The sequence below is a fragment of the Chlorocebus sabaeus genome, chromosome 29, assembly GCF_047675955.1.
Source record: "Chlorocebus sabaeus isolate Y175 chromosome 29, mChlSab1.0.hap1, whole genome shotgun sequence".
In the NCBI taxonomy this organism is placed as follows: domain Eukaryota; kingdom Metazoa; phylum Chordata; class Mammalia; order Primates; family Cercopithecidae; genus Chlorocebus; species Chlorocebus sabaeus.
Genome location: NC_132932.1, coordinates 11,302,080 through 11,323,528, shown reverse-complemented (window position 1 = coordinate 11,323,528; position 21,449 = coordinate 11,302,080). Strand labels below are relative to the sequence as shown.

Here is a 21,449-nt window from a genome sequence, read left to right as displayed (position 1 = left end):
CTTATGCTTTCCATCGAATACTCTGGGGTTTACAGATAGGGACATGTCGATTTTAACAAAAGCAGCCCTCTGTAGACCCATAATTTAGCATTCATGGAATTCTTTCATTCCTCTCATCAATATGCATATTTCCCAGTATCAGGTGCTTTCCTTTTTGATATGTCACGCATTTCATAACTCATGTTCAGCTGTTAATTTACACAAGATAGGGAACACAGAGGACAAAGGTCAGAGGTTTTGCCTTTATTAGGGCTTCAATTAGTCATAGGTGAACTTTGGAAAGCCTCAACTGGATTCAAACAACTGGTTGAATCTTACAACAGTGGAGCATTCCCTTCCAAATCCAGGTATACTTTATCATTCCTTCTCTGGGACTTGTAGATTTCCCCCGTTAACATACCTAGAAAGAGGAAAAATATGTAAAAGGCTGTAAGCTCAATTTTTCAGTTATAGCAAATGTGAGGCTCATAGATAGTTCTGAAGAGAGAAGGAGAGAACTGAATTTTTCACCTGTAGACACTAATATGACATTTCTTACCCTTTTCCTCATGAAGATGTATGCCTATCAGGTAGCTTTCTAGTCCCATTCTGAAGAACATTGGCCATGGACATTGATTTTGCTTGCCCCGGTCACTATGCTTTGCAGCATGCAGTCTCTCCATTCTGGTCCCAACTGACCCAAAGCCCATGAATTGCCTTGCTCTAAGAATATTCCCCCAAATGGGAAACTACTTTGTGCAACAACAAAACCACTCAATAAAGTCCACTCTCTTAAAGAAATAGGCATATGAGACACATACAAGGAGCTGGCAGTTAACATAAGCAGGCAGAGAGAAAAGTAGAGACAGGAAAATGCTGAATCATAGGAAGGTAGAGACTACTGAGATTGTTGTCCTGCACCAAAAAAGTAATGGCATCAGAGCACATTCCGGGACTCCTCAGGACCTCACTAATTAACCGCTCATTCTGACCTCCCTGGGAATTATAAAACTCCATCACCTGTAAAGTCCTGAGCTGTTTTCTTTGCAGCCTGAGTGAACTGACCTAATACAAGAGCATATGTTCATATTTTAAAAGAAGTCTCATTCTACTAAAGAGTTTTTTTGAACTTTACATTAAAAACAACCCAGAAATAAAAGGGGGACAGACTGATACTTGTCTTTAAAGCATTTTAAAGAAGAGAGTAAATATGTACTCAATGGAGGCTTAAGATGCAAGTTAAGATGAGAAACCCCGACGGGTGCGGTGGCTCATGCCTGTAATCCCAGCACTTTGGGAGGCCGAGGCTGAAGGATCATGAGGTCAGGAGATGGAGACCATCCTGGCTAACAAGTTGAAACCTGGTCTCTCCTAAAAATACAAAAAATTAGCCGGATGTGGTGGTGGGTGCCTGTAGCCCCAGCTACTCAGGAGGCTGAGGCAGGAGAATGGCTTGAACCCGGAAGGCGGAGGTTGCATTAAGCTGAGATCAGGCCACTGCACTCCAGCCTGGGCGACAGAGAAAGACTCCGTCAAAAAAAAAAAAAAAAAAAAAAAAAAAAAGGGAGACCCAGGGGGTAAAAGACAATAAAAGCAGGTTCATTAAAATTGCAGTGAACACTGATATAAGAGGGAGATCCTGTGGCATTTTCAGTCCTGGATCTCATTGGCCCAACATATTCTCATGGTTTAATATCATATGAAGGATGGGCGAGCAAGGAGTGCCCTCTGCCCAGGAGACAGGCCAAAAGGGGGTGCGTTGTCTGCAAAGAATCTTAAAATAATCATAAAACTGACTAAAGTAGATCTTTTTATTAACACCACCATTCCTTCCCTAACCTCAACCCTCAGAACTCTATTGCTATTTTGCACAGTGAAGAATGTGAGTCTTCACAGCATAAAACGGAGTTCTTGAGTAGAAAATTTGTGACTTTTCAGCCTCAAGAAATCAGAAGGTCTAACTTTGTCATAACAAATGCTCCCAAGAGAACTCTGAAGACAGATATTTAGTGTGAGGTTTCATTTTTCCGAAGTACCCATGCTTTCCAAGTCTTTTAGTCGATAGCATAAAACAGATTATTTTCTCAAGAAAAATTCCACATCACTTAAGAATTTATTAACAATTTGCATAATTGCTTAAGTAATCTGCATAATTGACAGGAAGTTTAATTTGACCCTAGTTCAACTGTAACACTTAGGTTTTAAACTGAAATTGGTATAATTCATTTATGAAAGTAATTAAGCCGTGGTGTCTAACAAATACATCGCATGCTGCCTGAGGCCCCCAAGACCAGAACATGCTATTAGAATGTTTTATTTAAATATGTCGAATCTGTTCATCTCCACAGTCACCCATGTTAAACTAGAGCAAATGGCTTATTTGACCTTGAGCTTCGTGCTTTTGAGAAAAGGGTGTTTGAGGCACATTAATTCAACTATTTTTCTAGACAAATCCACAAGCCAAAGTTTCTAAGAAAAGGCTGAGATTTACTTATATTTTACTTCCGGAAAGTGTTCACATTCTACGATAATCACAAAAGTGCTTAGACATATATATTTGTAGTAGCAAGACCAAGTAAAAACCCCAAAATAATGAATTATGAAGTTATAACAAGATGACGAATATTCACAAGTGTGAGAGAAGTGGTGACTCTGTTTACCTTCCCCGAAATGCATACTTTTTATATTTAAATGCATAGTTAATTCAACTAATCGAAGGGCACTCATCTCAAACAGAAAATAGTGGTACTGCAAAGTGCCACTGCATATGCCTAGGGAAGGGCAAAGATTAATCTGAGCAAGAGTTGGTGGCAGGTAACATCTCTTCACTTGGAAAACATCAGATCTCAACTTCACTTTGTGGCTGCCACCAGTGCAACGTTAGGGACCTAAAGAATACGGATGAAGACCAGCCTTCAGTGGCATGGTTATGTAGAAGAAGTCTCTGTTGGGCACACCCAAAGTGTATCCTTTTGCAACACTCCCATAAATATTCTGAAGAATATCTTATAATGCAGCCTCATGCTTGATACCAGACTCCAACACTGCAGGCCTCTTCACTCCTTCCCCTGTTCTGTCCCCAGCACTTTTTTTTTTTTAAGACTGAGTCTCACACTGTCGCCTGGGCTGGAGTGCAATGGCGCGATCTCAGCTCACTGCAACTTCTGCCTCAGAGATTCAAGCAATTCTCCTGCCTCAGCCTCCCGAGTAGCTGGGACTACAGGCACCCACCAACACGCCTGACTAATTTTTTTGTATTATCAGTAAAGATGGGGTTTCACTATGTTGGCCAGGTTGGTCTTAAGCTCCTGACGTCGTGATCTGCCGACCTCGGCCTCCCAAAGTGCTGGGATTACATGCATGAGCCACTGCACCTGGCCAGGACCTTTTTTTTTTTTTTTTTTGATGTTCCTTTTTTCTCAGTGATCCTTCACTTTCTTGTGCAATTTTTTGATTGCCCTCAATTCTCATATTCTCTCATATTATTCACTTCTTTCTGAATCTAGATTCTCTACCCAATCCTTAAGTTCCACCGTTTATTTGACAGTTATAGTTATCACTCAATAAGCATTTCTCCAATGACAAACACCACGTGAGGTATTTGGCATAATTTATGTTATTTAATCATCATTGCAGCCCTGCAAACTATGTTTATCGTGAAGATGAGAAAATAGAGACTTAAGAGGAGTTAAATGACATGCCCAAAGTGTCAAAACTTAGCCTGAGTGGCACCATGATCTTGTGACCATATACACACTTGGAAAATTCTATTCTGTTACATAACATATGTGATTATGACATTGTTTCCATTTTATTGTAAAATAAAATAATAGTAATAATTGTCATTATAGTAATTAAAAAATACAAATAGGGGAAACCACATAAAATAAACTTATAGTTTAATAAATTGTTGTAAGTTGAACAGTCTTCTATTTATTATCCTTGTCAAGAAATAGAATATTGGTCAGGCACGCCAGAAATCCCTTCTGTGTATCCAGTCCCAATCACAGTCTCTCTCCCATGCCACCACATCATTACAACACCTTCTGAATGATAAGGATCACTTCTTTGCATTTCTGTATAGTTTTATCATCCAAGTGGGCATCCTTACATACTATAGTTTAATTTCTTTTAAAATGTGATGTCTTTTAAACTTCTTTTAGCCTATTGATTTTCTTTCTATCTTTTATTCTTACGGTAAACTGTTGAAGACTTACAGTTTCCCACAGTCTACACGTTGTGGATTGCATATTCACAGTATAGTATTTCAGGCTCCCATGTCCTCTGAATTTTTTGAAAAGTGTCAAGTGAAGCCACAGACTCGACGAGAGTCAGGATTGATTCCCTTGGCAAGAGAGAAAGTGGTACTCTGTTCTTCTGACAAAAGGCTTCTAGTCTCTTCTTGTGTGTTTTTGTGATGTTTCCAATCATTGATGCTCAATGTCTAGATCCATTCATTCACTGAAGATTTACAATACGAGAGCTATTCTTATTTATTTATTTATTTATTTATTTATTTATTTATTTACTTTGAGATGGAGTTGCGCTCTTGTTGCCCAGGCTGGAGTGCAATGGCACGAACTCAGCTCACCGTAACCTCCGCCTTCCGGTTCAAGCCATTCTCCTGCCTCAGCCTCCCGAGTAGCTGGGATTACAGGCATGCGCCATCACTCCTGGCTAATTTTGTATTTTTAGTAGAGATGGGGTTTCTCCATGTTGGTTGGGCTGGTCTCAAACTCCCGACCTCAGGTGATCTGCCCACCTCGGCCTCCCAAAGTGCTGGGAGTATAAGCGTGAGCCTCCACACCCAGCTCTTTCATTTATTATTTTTTTACTGTGTTATCTAAAATATTCTTTATAAAGAGGTATTTTTCATTTGGTCATGTAATGGAATCATTCATGTAGTAAGCCAGGATGAATGCTTGATTCTTTCTCTTTATCACTTTGTATAAAATGAATATGTTCTTATCATTCTTTTGAAACAACTAATTACTTTGTTTTTAATATCCTTATGAACTAATGCATTTAAAACTATTTGATGAGTTTTAATCCATTGTAATTACTATCTTTGCTGATGCTCACATTTTCACATCTTTTGCAGTGTGAGTTTTTAAAAATTGGCTCTTTACTCCCTTTGACACAATGTTGGTAATATTTAGTGAACTTTGATAATTTTCATGCTATTTGGTAAGGCAAAATGTTTAAGGCTTATATTATTTATTTCTTGCCCCAAATCTGGAATCAGCCATTTCTCCTTTAGTGGGTGTTATGAATTTAATTGTTTCCACCTAAAATTCATGTGAAGTCCTATTTCCAATGCGGCTGTATTTAGTGATAGGGCCAAAAAGAGGTAATTCAGGTTAAATGAGGTCATAAAAGTGGGATCCTGACAAAACAAGATTAGAGTCCTTACAAGCAGAGGAAGAGACACCAGAGATCTTTCCCTTTCTATAAGGCCACATAAGGATGCAGAGAAAACGTGGCCATCCACAAGCCAGGAAGAGAGCCCTCACCAGAAACCAAGTCTGCTGAAACCTTGATCTGAGACTTCCAGCCTCCAGAACCATGGTAAAAATATATTTCTGTTGTTCAAGACCCTCAGTTTGTGGGACTTTATTATGGGAGCCCTCACAGACAACCACAGTGGGAAAAGGTGTTTCAGTACAGGATCAGTGTATTCAAGATAATTACTGCTCCTGGGATGGTTGCTGTTTCAAACACTATTCAGTGGACAGAGTTAGGCAAGCTGGATAGATATGTAGATAGATAGATAGATAGATAGATAGATAGATAGATAGATAGAAAATGTATCAATTCCTATTGATAATTCCAATTAAAATTCAGCACTACAAGATTTTACTTAACTGATCTTTGCTATTACATCATGCCACCTTTTTTATAGAACAAAAATTCTGGCTCCTAAGAGTATAAGAAATGATAGAAGTGAGTTAGGTGCGGTAGCTCATGCCTGTAATCCCAGCAGTTTTTGAGGTCAGGTGAGCAGATTGCTTGAGCCCAGAAGTTCAAGACCAATGTGGGTGACATGGCAAAATGTCATTTCTACAAACACACACACACAATAGCCAGGAATGGTAGCATATGCCTTTAGTTCCAACTACTAAGGAGGCTGAGGCTTGAGCCCAGGAGTTTGAGGCTTCAGTGAGCCGTGATTGTGCCATTGCACTTCAGCCTGGGCAGCAGAGTGAGACCCTGTCTCAAAAAAAGAAAAAAAAAAAAAAGAGACAAAGGTGAAATTCCCTAGATTTACTACATTATGCGCATATTTCTCTCAATATAATAATGCAAATATTACCAACACTCATATGATTACTGAAAACAGTAAATATTTTTGCTTATGTTCTCATTTTCCCCAGATTTTATTTTTATGGTGGTACTGCTTTTATAATATTGCAGCATATTTTCATTATATACTATATTTTCTGCTTTTTAACTCTCATGTAGTCATGGTTATCAAATAACTGCATATTTAATGCTCACAGCCAGTCTTACATCAGCACCTCTCTACTCATTTCAGATATTTCAAAATTAGTTTCTAGTATATTCATCAGGAAGATTTTATAAAAATTTTTCTGAGTTCTTGCATGTTGATAAAAGGTAATTTATAACTATTAAATGTATTTAAAAGGTAATTTCTCTGGAAATTTTTCATCTTTTGAAAAATTCATCCCATTTTCCTCTGAAATAAGCATTGATTTAAAAATAATAATCTAGTTTTATTTCTTAAGTGAGTTGCAGTATTTTAGTTTTTAATTTGATTTCTCTATTCTATATTTCATGTTATTTTTAAAATATGTTAAACTTCTTTTGAAATAGTAGAATATAAATGAAATTTCTTTCGTGAGCACATCTTTCCGATATACTTTAATTATCTATAGGAATGCTATTATCTTTCTTGTTAACTTTTTTCCTCTCCACATTGCATGATCTTTGGACTAGATAATTTTGTATTATTTACTTTTATGTGACATTGATTTTATGAACATTCAGAAGGAGGTGCAGTATATATCTGCTAAGAGTTCAGTATCCAAAATATATAAAGAACACTTAAAACTCAGTAACAAAAAAGACAAACAACCTTCTTTAAAAATGGGCAAATGGACTGGGCGTGGTGGCTCACGCCTATAATCCCAGCACTTTGGGAGGCTGAGGCAGGCGGATCACGAAGTCAGGAGATCGAGATCATCCTGGCTAACACAGTGAAACCCTATCTCTACTAAAAATACAAAAAATTAGCCAGGTGTAGTGGCGGGTGCCTGTAGTCCCAGCTACTTGGGAAGCTGAGGCAGGAGAATTAGGTGAACCCGGGATGCGGAGCTTGCAGTGAGCCGAGATGGTGCCACTGCACTCCAGCCTGGAAGACAGAACAAGACTCCACCTCAAAGGAAAAAAAAAAAAAAAAACAGAGCAAATGTGACTTCAAACCCTACTACAATCCTAAAGTAACCAAAGCAGCATGACAGCGTGATGCTGGTACAAAAACAGACACATAGACCAATGGAACAGGTTAGAGAATCCAGAAATAAAGCTGCAAACTGATAACCATCTGATCTACAAAGAAGACAAAAACAAACCATGGGGCAAAAACTCTCGAGTCAATAAATGTTACTGAGATAACTAGATAGCCCTATGCAGAAGATTCAAACTGGGATCCTACCTTACACCGTATAAAAAAATCAATCCAAGATGGATTAAAGATTTAAATATAAAACCTGAAACTACAAAAGGAAATAAAGAAAAAGGAGAAAACCTGGGAAATACCATTTTGGATATCATCCCTGGCAAAGATTTCATGACAAAGACTCCAAAACAATTGCAATGGAAACAAAAATTGACTAGTTGTATCTAATTCGAAAAAGAGCTACTGCATGTCAAAAGAAACTATCGACAGAGTAAACTGACAACCTACAGAATGGGAGAAAAAAAATTCACAAATATGCATCTAACACTGGTCTAATATCCAGAATCGATAAGGAAGTTAAACAAACAAGCAATAAACAAATAACCCCATTAAAAAAAACAGGCAGAAGATATGGACAGACACTTCTCAAAAGATACACGAATGCCAACGAACATGTATGCTCATCATCACTAATCATCAGAGAAATGCAAATCAAAATCACAATGAGATACTATCTCACACCAGTCAGAATAGCTATTATTGGAAAGTAAAAAAATAACAGATGCTGGAAAGGCTGCAGAGAAAAGGGAACACTCATACATTGCTAGTGGGACTGTAAACTAATTCAACCACTGTGTAAAGTGGCTTAGAGACTTCCAGAGAACTTAAAACAGAATCACCATTTGACCCAGCAATCCCATTATTAGGTATATACCCAAAGGAATATAAATCGTTCTTCCATAAAGACACATGCACACATATGTTCATTGCAGCCCTGTTCAAAATAGAAAAGAGATGGCATCAACCTAAATGCCCGTCAATGGTGAATTGGATAAAGAACCGGGCGCGGTGGCTCAAGCCTGTAATCCCAGCACTTTGGGAGGCCGAGACGGGCAGATCACGAGGTCAGGAGATCGAGACCATCCTGGCTAACACGGTGAAACTCCGTCTCTACTAAAAAATACAAAAATCTAGCCGGGCGAGGTGGCGGGCGCCTGTAGTCCCAGCTACTCGGGAGGCTGAGGCAGGAGAATGGCGTAAACCCGGGAGGCGGAGCTTGCAGTGAGCTGAGATCCCGCTACTGCACTCCAGCCTGGGTGACAAAGTGAGACTTCGTCTCAAAAAAAAAAAAAAAAAAAAAAAGAAAAAGAAAAAGAAAATGTGGTACATATGCCCCATGGAATCCTACACAGCCATAAAAAAGGAGATCATGTCTTTTGCCAGAACATGGATGCAGCTGGAGGACATTATCCTAAATGAATTAAGGCAGAAACAGAAAACCAAATACCACATGTTCTCATTTATAAGTGGGAACTAAATATTGAGTACCTGTGGACACAAAGAAGGGAACAATAGTCACTGGGGCCTACTTGAGGGAGGAGGCTTGCAGGAGAGTGAGGATCACAAAACTATCTATTTGGTACTATGCTTATTACCTAGATGATGAAATAATCTGTACACCAACCCCCCATTACATGCAATTTACCTATATAACACACATGCACATGTACCCCTTGAATTTAAAAGTTGGAAAATTTTTTAAAAAGCTAAAACTAAAATAAAACTGTGCAAATTAATTGAATAGACATTTTTCCAAAGAATATAAACAAATGGCCAATAGGCGCATGAAAAAAATGTTCAAGATCATTAGTCGTTAGGGAAATGCAAATCAAAACTGCAATGGGATATCTCTTTTAGACCCATTAGATTTGTTACAACAACAAGAAATAGAAAGTACTGCATATAGGCCAGAATGTGAGAAACTGGAACGCTCTTACATTGCTGGTGAGAATGCAGAAGTTGTCACCGCTGTGGAATACAGTTTAGCGGTTTCTCAAAAGCTTTCTCACAAAAGTTCTTGTAAGTTTCTACTTTGGCTCTCCAGATGCTCTGTTTGTTATGAAGGAATTTGGGGGAGTTCAAGAACTATGCCTCCTAAAAAGAAGATAATCTCTCTTTGCTCTTTGAATTTAGTGGAATCGTGTCTTTCCAAGTTTTTTCTTGCCTCTGCCATTCCTTATGCAATTCCTTTCAAGTGTTGATGCTCATCAAAGCACAGTAATCATTTATGTATGTTTAATATATGCATTTTTTCCCTTTTTTCTGTACACCTCTATTTTCCACTTGTTTCCTCACATACACAACCCAGTGTATCATATTTGCAGTTTTCTGACTATATCGTGCTCTTTAATTATACACAAATGTGCTTAGCTATGACCTTAAGCTTAACACTTTATCCCTCAAAGCTTTTTAAAGGAGAAGTAAAACTTGATAGCTAATAGGACAATTGAATTCCACCTCAAATCCCAGTTCCAACACTTTTTTTTTTTTTTTTTGGCAACCTTGGTTGCCAGAATTAGTTGATTAAATTGTATTTGTCTCTATTTAATCTATAAGAAGAGAGCAATCATTTTCTATTAACAAAATCTATATGAGTATTTCCTGGGTAAAAAAGAATGTTCTCTTATTTTCATCTAACTGTTCATAAGTGCATCACATTAACACCAGGTATGCCCGGCTACGTATTGGCAAGTTTATACTATTCTATACCTTCTATCTTCTCTCCTGTATTGTAGGACTGAAAACATGGCAACCACACCTCCCAGAATCATTGAAAGCAAATCTGGTTTTAGAGTCTGTCAGAAAAATTAATGAAAATGCCACATAGAATATTTGAAAAGAGGAAGTAAAGCAGCAACAGAGCTCTTCAACAGCAGCTAGAAGGTAAGGAGCTTTGGTAGAAACAATCAGGGGTTAGGAACTGCTGATGGCTTACAAGAATTCTGCTAATTAACCACTTTAGTGCAGAAGGGTGCTGAGATCATTGGTGTCTGTCTCCTATAGTTCCCACTGCCTCTGAAACCTAAAATCAAATAGTGTTTCCCCTAAGATTTGTTTCCTCGAATCTTCTAAAGGTTTTGTAAGTAACTACAGTCATGCATAGCATAACGATATTTCAGTCAACAACAGTATAGATGGCTCAGGTCCCATAAGATTATAACACCATATTTTTATTGTACCTTTTGTACATTTACATATGTTTAGATACACAAATATTTTCCACTGTGTTACAATTGCCTACAGTATTCAGCACAGTTACATGTTGTATAGGTTTGGAGCCTATGTGCAATAGTGTGTAGTAGACTATATCATCTACATTTGTATATGTAAGCACACTCTATAATGTGTGCACAATGATGAAGCTGCCTAACGATGCATTTCCAGGAACATATCCCCATCCTTAAGTGATGCACGACTGTATTTTCATCTATTTAATATCTTCCTGCCTGGACCGTCTATGGAACTCTCCGTTTCTGAAAGAACTTCAAGTGGTACATGGAGCATGCTTTTCTCCTGTTGCTGGTACATTTCCATCAGCCTGCATTTTACCAAACAGACCAGTTTTATTAACACTGGAAATCAATTGAAGCAGGCATTCCTCTTCTTTTGTGAATTCCACAAACTTTATCAGGAATGCCTTAACAGCTACAGCAGTTTGACATTTAAAAGGGCTTTGAACCTGTAAAACTTTCACTGTTAATCTTTAAGTTCTCCAATAAATTCCCAGATTTCTCCAGAATTATCATCAGAAAACCAGACATCCAGTGTTGAAACTGACCTTCTAGTCACACCCTTGGAAAGTTTTCTTTTTCCTTTTTGACAATCCCTTGTTTATGTATTTTTTTATTATCATCTGTTGCACAGATTAACACATTTTACATGTTTTATGATTTGTTTTGTGTCCTTCAAAATATTTGTCATCATTTTTCAGCTTCAAAATATGTCCTGGAGGATTTCCACTTAAGAAAATATAGAGTGGACTTTTTTAAAAAAAATTATCTCACTATATACAACTGAAAAGCCCTGAGCATTATGTAGAGAACAAATAAAATAAGACGCTCAAATGTCAGAGTGGAAGGTAGACAGTCTAGGAACCTCAGAACTTACGGAATAGCACATTGGGGAGCTCCGTGAGTTTTCTTTTTGCTTCATTATCACAAACCAGGAGCTAAAGAAACCAGCAACCCAGAAATGCCAAAGACCCAGAAAATAAATGCTCCAAAAAAGGCTTCATCTCTGTAGCTATAGGATCAAAAAAAGGGCAACTTAGCAAGACATCCAAATTGTAGACAATAACTATACTACTTCAGCCCAATGCCACAGTAAAATTGTAACTTCCTTTCCTCCCCAGCCAACAAAGCCCAGCTGGGCACCCTACACTTTCTCCTTCATGAGGCTCTGAAAAGAGTCCAGCACTCACTGAAGTGATGTCAAAGAAGTTGAGCAAAAATCTGGGACTTTCATCTCCATGAGGTGGTAATGGTGCTTCCTCACATGGTGTCAGTGGGAACACATAGGGCCTGAAATCCCTCCCTGACTTGGCAATAATGAGGCACTTCTTCCTCTCCTTTACCAAGTGATATCAGAGGAGGCCTACTGGAGGGTCAGGATTTTCAGAATCACCCACAATAATGAGGCCACCATCACTCTGTGTCAGCGAAGACCATGTGGGGAAGCAAGGCCTCCTATTCCTACCAAAGAGGAAAAAGAATGACTCCTGTAGCATGCCAATGGAAGCTGAGAGGAAAACCTGGACTTCTGTTTCCACCTGGCAGTAATGAGACAGTGCCTCTCCAGGCAAAGATTTTATGGCAAAGATGCCAAAAGCAGTTGCAACAAAAGCAAAAATTGACAAATGGCATCTGATTCAACTAAAGAGCCTCTGCACAGCAAAAGAAGCTATCAACAGAGTAAATAGACAGCCTACAGAAGGGCAGAAAAGTTTTGCAATCTATCCATCTGACAAAGGTTTAATATCAAGCATCTACAAGAAACTTAAACAAATTTACACCAAAAAGAAAATTAAAAAGTGGGCAAAGGACATGAACAGACACTTTTCAAAAGAAGACATACATGCAGCCAATGAACCTATGAAGAAAAGGTTAACACCACTGATCATGAAAGAAATGCAAATCAAAACCACAATGAGATACTGTCTCACACCAGTCAGAATGAGTATTATTAAAAAGTCAAAAAGCAATACATGCTGGCAAGGTTGTGGAGTAAAAGGAAGACTTTGACAGTGTTGGTAGGAGTGTAAATTAGTTCAACCAGTGTGGAAGACAGCATAGCTATTCCTTAAAGACTTAGAAATACCATTTGACCCAGCAACCCCACTTCTGGTTATATAACCTAAGGAATATAAATCATTCTATTATGAAGACACATACATGAGTACATTCACTGCAGCACTACTCATAACAGCAAAGACAAGGAATCAACCTAAATGCCCATCAATGATAGACTGGATACAGGAAATGTGGTACATATACACCATGGAATAATATGCAGCCTTTAAAAGGAATGAGATTATATCCTTTGCAGGGACATGGATGGAGCTGTAGACCATATATCCTTTGTTATAACTAACAAAGGAGCAGAATACCAAATGCCACATATTCTCACTTACAAGTGGGAACTAAATGACACAGGGAGGGAAATAATACACACTGGGGCCTGTCAGAGGAGAAGGTGAAGAGAAGGAAAAAGATTAGAAAGAATAGCTAATGGAGGCTTGGTCTAATATCTGGGTGGTGGGATGATCTGTGCAGCAAACCACCGTGGCACACATTTACCTTTGTAACAAAACTGCACATCCCGTATGTGTACCCCTGAACTTAAATAAAAGTTGGAAATAAAAAATAAAAAACATAGTGTCTCTCCTTCGGTTGCTGGAGCAGTGGCAGAGAAAGCCACCTGAAGCAGAACTTTAAATAAGATCCAGACTCTCATAACATGATACCATATGTCAAGGCTTCATACTGTGAAGCAAAGGATTAACCTTGCCTGAAGAAAGACTTAGCCTTTCCCCCTGGATCCTGGGTGCTAACCTACAAGTTCTCAGAATCTCCTGCTTAATAAGGGTATCTTTGTTTACACGGGAGCCTTGTGCTATGCAGCATCGTCTGTGATAACAATGTGATTTACAGTGGGTCTTTGGGCCACGTGACTTCATCTCTAAAGGGGCTAAAAACTAAGGTCAACAACATGAGCAGTCAACCACGTATATGTAACCAATACCCAAAGAAAACTGTAGACACCAAGGCTTGGTAGAGTTTCCCTGATTGGTGAAACTCCATGTATTGTCACCCATCACTGCTAAGACAAATGAGCACTGCCTTCCCATTTCCAATGGGAGAAGACAATTGAAAACTCCAATGCAATCCCATCACTTTAGGAAGCCAAGGTGGGTGGATCACCTGAGATCAGGAGTTCAAGGCCAGCCTGGTCAACATGGTGAAACCCCATCTCTACTAAAAATACAAAAATTAGCTGGGCATAGTGGTGGGCACCTGTAATCCCAGCTACTCGGGAGGCTGAGGCAGGAGAATCTCTTGAACTTGAGAGGCGGAGGTTGTAGTGAACCGAGATCATGCCACTGCACTAAAAAAAAAACAGAAAGAAAGAAAGAAAGAAAGAAAGAAAGAAAGAAAGAAAGAAAGAAAGAAAGAAAGAAAGAAAGAAAGAAAGAAAGAAAGAAAGAAAGAAAGAAAGAAGGAAGGAAGGAAGGAAGGAAGGAAGGAAGGAAGGAAGGAAGGAAGGAAGGAAGGAAGGAAGGGGAAAGGAGAGGAGAGGAGAGGAGAGGAGAGGAGAGGAAAGGAAAGGAAAGGAAAGGAAAGGAAAGGAAAGGAAAGGAAAGGAAAGGAAAGGAAAGGAAAGGAAAGGAAAGGAAAGGAAAGGAAAGGAAAGGAAAGAGGAAAGGAAAGGTCCAGTTGAATACTCCACCTCAAATGAGAGAAGACGTCAAAAACTTATATCCCTTGGACCCTGCCCTATATGCCTTTTCTGGTTGCTGATTTTAATCTCTATCTTTTCTCTGCAATAAATAACTATAAGTTGCTTGAAGACATAAAATGATCTTTGTTGAGTTCTAAGTTCTGTGAATGCGTCAGTGAATTACTGACTTGAGGTTGATTTGGGAGGTCTCCTAAACTTTTCAACCTGCTGAAAACCAAGAGATCTCAAACTGTATTAAAAAAGACAATAAATAGATGCCACCATTGAGATCACAGAAATATTAGAACTATCTAACAAAATTCTAAACCAGCTATAATTAAAATGCTTCAACAATAAGGTATACAAACCTTCTTGAAACTAATTAAAAAAAAAATAGATGGCCTCAGCAGAGAAACAGGAAATCTCAGCAAAGAAGTAGAAAATATAAAGAACACATTTTATAAATTTTAGACATTTGAAATTATAAAACCAAAAAATACAATGACCAAATTAAAACAAAACAAAACAGAAAAATTTGTGAATGAGCTAAACAGCAGAATGGAAGGGTCAGAGCAAGAAATTAGTGAACTGGAAAACAGAATAATAAAAATTGCCACATTTGAACAAAAGATAAGAAATAGACTAAAAAAAACTGAACAAAGCCTCAGGGACCTGAGGGACCATAACCAAAGTTGTAGCATTTATGTCTTTGTGGTCTGAGAGAATGGAGGAGAGAGAGCACAGATGAAAAAAATACTCAGAGAAATAATGACTAAAAATATAGTTTTTTTGTCAATTAAAAAAATAAGAACAGCATTAAATGTTGAAAAAGAAGTCCAAATTTTTCAAATCATAAGATATAAATCTACCGATTTAAGAAACTGACAAAACCTCAAACAGAAGAAGTCCAAAGAAATACATGCCAAGACGGATCACAATTACAATTCCAAAAGTACATAAAAACAAAAAAAAATCAAAGTGGTGAGAAAGAAAAAGAAAACCTTACCTATAGGGAAAAAATTCAAATGATAGGAAATTCATCCTCAGAAACCATAGAGACCCGAAAAATGTAGCACTATATTTTTCAAGTGCTGAAAGCAAAGAACAGCCATCCCAGAATTATATATCCAACAAAATTTCCTTCAGTAATGAAAATAAAATCAAGATACTTTCAGATAAAGAGAATCTAAGAGAATTTGTTGCCAGTAGATGTATTCTAAAAGAATAGCCAAAATAACTCATTTAATCAGAAAAAAACAATAAAGAAGGAACATTAAATATAATGAAAGAAGAAAGTATATGGTAACCCAAAATATGAGTAAGTTCTACAGAATGCCCTTTTTTCAGTTTCCTCTATTATTTCCCCTTCCTCCTTGTGTGATTCTAAATGTATGCAAAGAAAATATTTAGGATAATTATATTCTAATTGGGGGAAAGTAAAGAAATATAAAGGTAGGCAAGATTTCTATAATCAAAGTTGTAAGATCACTACACTAGTAGACTACTATTAGTCATGTATATTTAATATAATACTTAGAGAAAACACTAAAATAACTGTAAAGGAGACACACTGAAAACATTATATCAAAAGAGAATTCCAAAATATGTTCAAGTAACCCACAGGAAGATAGGAAAGATATAACAGAAACAAAAAACAGAATGAATAAAAAGAATGCAAAACAATAACATGTCAGACTTCATCCTAACATACAAATAATTACACTAACTATAAATGGTCTAAATGCACCAGTTAAAGTACTGGTAGAGTGATAGTAAAAGGAAGAAAAAAGAGATCATGCAAACATTAATTAAAGCAGTAGTGATTATATTAATATCAGATAATGTTAATTTTAGAGCAAGGAAAATTACCAGATATAGAAAGGGACATTAATAATAAAAATGTTATACAATACTCTTTAAGATTCAATACAAGAAGACATAACAATACTAAATGTATGTATAGCAAATAACAAAGCTGCAAGATATGTGAAGCAAAAACTGACAGAACTGAAAAGACAAAGACAAAGTCACAATTGTAGTTAAAAAGCTCAATTTCCCTCTTTCAACAGCTGATAGAATACCTCAACAGGAAATCAGCAATGATATAGAATAACTCAACACCATCAACCAACAGAATTCAATTGACATTTATAGAATCCTTCATGAAACAGCATGATACACATTCTTTTCAAGTACTCACAGAACATGTACCAAGATAAAGCATATCCTTAACCATAAAACAAACCTAAACAAATTCAAAAATAATAAAATCATACATAATGTGACATAAGATTACAATAAAACCTAGATAGAAATCGACATAAGAAAGATGGCAGTAAAATCTTCAAACATTGAAAAACTAAATAATGCATTTCTAGATAGAAGGTCAAAGAGAAAGTCTCAAAAGAAATTTAAAAAACTAAATTGAACCAAATTAAAACGAAAAACAAGAAATCAAACTAGTGGGATGCAGCTAAAGCAGTATTGACAGGAAAATTTGTAAGTCTAAATGCATACATTAAAAAAGAAGAAAAGTCTCAAAATAATCTAGTCTCTTACCTCAAGGATTTGAAAATAAAAAGAGCAAAATAAACACGAAGAAAACAGAAGGAAGAAAATAATAAACATAAAAACAGAAAATGAAACTGTGAAAAAGAAAGACAATAGAGAAAATCAATTAAACATAGCTGGTTTTCCATAAAAAGTCAATATAATTGACAAAACTCTAGCATGATTGACAATGATAGAAGAGAGAAGACACAAATTACCAATAGTAGGAGTGGAACAGGAAATATTACTGCAGATCCTGCAAATATCTAAAGAATAAGGAAATATTTTCCATAATTTTACACACATAACTTTGACAATTTAGTGAAATGGACCAGTTACTAAAAAAACACAAACTTCCAGAATGTATTCAATATGTCATAGATAATTTGAATATTTGTATAAATATTAAGAAAATTAACTTCATAATGAATTAACTCTCAGAAAAGAAATAGCTAGGCATGGATCAATGACCAAGAGAGGTTTATTCTAAGGATACAGAATGGTTCAATATTCTGACATCAATCCATGTAAGCCATCATATTAACAATCTAAAGAAAAACATATTGCATGACTCTATCAGCCCGTGCAGGAAAAAGCATTTTATGAAATTCAACACCCTCTCAGGATTAAAGGAATCAAACAGACAACTTGCAGATTAGTAGGAATAGAGGGAAAATTTCTCAATTTGAGCTACCAGGAAAAATCTACAGCTAACATTGTACTTCGTGATCAATAAGAAAGGGCAGAGATTAGTAGGAATAGAGGGAAAATTTCTCAATTTGAGCTACCAGGAAAAATCTACAGCTAACATTGTACTTCGTGATCAATAAGAAAGGGCAGAGAACTCAGACCCACACAAATATGCCAGATTAATTTTTGACAAAGCTGCCAAGGCAATTCAATGGAGGAAAGATAGCCTTTTCAAGGAATGGTGCTAAGGAAATTAGCATACTGAGAGGCAAAACAGAAAAATGAACTTTTATTTAATTCTTACATCTTGTACAAAAATTAACTGAAATGGCTCAAGGATTTAAATGTAGAATTTAAAACCATAAAACTTTTAGAGAAAAAAAAAACTAGGAGATCTTTGGAATGTAGGACTAGGCAAAGAGTTCTGAAACTAGTCACTAAAAACAAGTTTTATAAAAGAAAAAATTGATAAATTGGACTTCCCCAAAATTAAAAACTTTTTTTCTGTGGAACATCTTGTTAAGAGGATGAAAAAACAAGCTTCCAACTGGGAGAAAATATTTGCAAACTGACAAAAGACTGGTATCTAAAAATATATTAAGTACTCTCAAAACTCAACAGTAAATAATAATGATAACCCATTCACAAAATGTGGGGAGAAAACATGAAGAGACATTTTACCCAAGAGAATATACAGATGGCATATACGTGTATGATAAAATGTTCAATTTGATCAGTCTTTGGGGGAATATAAATTAAAATCACAAGATAGCCACTGCACACTTAACAGTATGGCTAAAATTTAAAAACTGTATACATATATATGCATATACATATATATGTAGACACACACATAATATACATATGTACACACAATATACATATATACACAATGAATTATGTATACATATATATTCAAAAGCAAAAAATAGTGAAAGGCAAAATATATATGTAGTCAAAAGCAAATATATGTATATATTTTGACTATATAGATAGAGAAAGAGAAAGAGAGAGAGAGTCAAAAGCAAATACTAGCAATGCTGCAGAGAACCTGGATCACTCATACATTGCCAGTGAGAAAGGTAGATGTCACAGTCATTCTGGAAAACAGTTTGGCAATTTCTTAAAAAACTAAACATGCTATTAATATGTGGACATGCGCTATTAACAAGTGCTGGATTTATACCAGAGACAGGAAGGCTTATATTCACACAAAAACCTGTACATGAATGTTTGTGGCTGTTTTATTTATAATAGACCCAAACTGAAAATAACCCAGAATGTTCTTCAATGAGTGAATGGTTAAGCTAACTGTGGTTCATTGATACAAAGAAGTATTACTAAGCAATGAAAAGGAATGAATTATTGACACACTCAACCTAGATGAATCTCCAGAGAATTATGTTGAATAATTAAAAAAAACTTCAGTCTCAAAAAGTTACATAGTATATAATTTCCTTTACATAAGATGCTCAAAATGACAATATTATAGAAATGCAGAACGGATAAGGGGGATTGGGGTTAAAGAAGAGGCTGAGAGAAGGTAGCTAAATGTGACTATAAAAGGGTGCCATTGTAAACCCTTGCAGTGATGAAAATGTTCTCTATTTTGACTGTATCAATGCCATTATCCTGGTTATAATATTATATTATAGTTTCCAATATGTTACCATTGGGGAAAAACTAGATAAAGGGTGAAAGAGATTTCTCTGTATCTCAAACTTTTTAAAACGTTTAGTAAAAAAATAAAATTGTTGATGTTTTCATTGTAAGAGTATGTATTTTTTTTTACCAATAGTTCCATTACTCTCAGTGCTTTTGCATGTCTCCCACATGATAAGCTTAATAATGCTGATAAAATGCTTCACATCTAAGCACAAGTACAATGCACATGCTGTAAACTAGAAAGCACAACGGATCCAAATGAAATTGCTCTTGCTACCTGTGAGTGGTAGCCAGAGGTGGCAATCTGCTGCTCTGAGGTAGAGCTTGATGTATTACAACTGATTGATCTCACAGCTTTTAAGTGTATGATCTTTCGTGAATGTTATCAGAAATGTATTAATAGAAATGCTATTATGGCTGATGCAGTGTAAATTTTGAAAATCGGAGTATTATTATTACTATATATAATTGATTATCAGGATTAAGGAAGCAAATAATACAACGTCTCATCATCATGCTTAGGAATTTCTCTGTTTATGCACATTCAACAATTGACTTTATACTTGCTGCTGTGGGTCCCCCACTTGTCTCTGGTGAATCCATTTCCCATTTTTCTGGCAGGACTTCAACTCCTAGGCACGCTCTGTAATTATCTTATCTTTGGTAATTCCTTTTGATTATCTATGGCATTGTACTCCCCTGCTTCATTTGCTCTACTTACTACCCCACCCCACATTCCCAACCAACACACTCACACACAAATGTGCACACACACACACCACATACTGCCAACCCCGCTTCAAGAGCCTATCCTTTACTCATACCTCAGGGCTCAGGTTACATGACTTCACAAGATCCACCTCTTTATCAGGTCAAGTGTTCCTGATGTTATTTTAATTATGGATTTTTATTTTTTATTTTATTTATACTTATTTATTTTGAGATGGAGTTTTGCTCTTGCTGCCCAGGCTGGAGTGCAATGGCACTACCTTGGCTCACTGCAACATCTGCCTCCTGGGTTCAAGTGATTCTCCTGTCTCAGCCTCCCAAGTAGCTGGGATTACAGGCATGCATTACCACACCCAGCTAATTTTTGTATTAGTAGAGACAGGGTTTCATCATGTTGGTCAGGCTGGTCTCGAACTCCTGACCTCAGGTGATCCACCCTCCTCACCTCCCAAAGTGCTGGGATTAAAGGAGTGAACCACTACGCCTGGCCTAATTATGGGTTTTTATATGACTTCTTTGCTAGTGTGTAAGCTTTTGGAGAGTAGGCTACATAATTGTGTTCTTCAACACTGTGTTCCAAATGCCTAAGTCAATGTCTGCCTTAGAGAAGGCAATCAACAAGAAGACATCCAGTGATGTATCATGCTATTCTGCAGAGGATGAAGATGACATGGTGCTGTGGTACCAGTGCTTGGGAGTGATCTGTGAGAAGTCTGAAAGTTTCAAAGGAAAAAAATTAAAAATTTTAGTTCACATACATTTTAAGTTTAAAATGTAAACTTTTTTTTTTTTACTTTTATTTTATTTTATTTTTTATTTTTATTTTTTGAGATAGACTCTCACTCTGTTGCCCAGGCTGGAGTGCAGTGGTACGATCTCGGCTCACTGCAAGCTCCGCCTCCCAGGTTCACACCATTCTCCTGCCTCAGCCTCCCCAGCAGCTGTGACTACAGGCGCACACCGCCACGCCCAGCTAATTTTTGTATTTTTAGTAGAGACAGGGTTTCACCATGTTAGCTAGGATGGTCTCGATCTCCTGACCCTGTGATCTGCCCGCCTTGGCCTCCCAAAGTGCTGGAATTACAGGCGTAAGCCACGGGGCCCTGCCTATTGTTATTTTTATAGAAATTTTCTTGCCTCATTATTATCAGTTTCTTAAAGATAGTTTTTTATCAAACGAAGAGTGAATTCGTCAGACAATGTTTATTTGTATCAATTCACCAAGGTACAACTCATCCCTGCTAACATTTTACAAATCATTTGAAGTTGTATTTTCTATGTTTCATTAACTACATAGTTTTTAATTTTTGCCATCACGACTGTATTAGGTTGTTCTTGCATTGCTCTAAAGACCGGGACCCTATAATTTATACAGAAAAGAGGCTTAATTAGCTCACAGTTCTGCAGGCTGTACAAGCAT

General features: G+C 36.9%; 1 long non-coding RNA gene across 1 annotated transcript in view; it reads right to left on the bottom strand.

Annotated features, from left to right (window-relative positions):
• Positions 1-228: 228 nt before the first annotated feature.
• LOC103231231 (uncharacterized) overlaps positions 229-21,449 on the bottom strand; it is a 48,309-nt gene continuing 27,088 nt past the window's right edge. The window contains exon 3 of the long non-coding RNA XR_496842.3: positions 229-400. This is a non-coding gene — a long non-coding RNA (uncharacterized lncRNA). The remainder of the gene's footprint in view (positions 401-21,449) is intronic.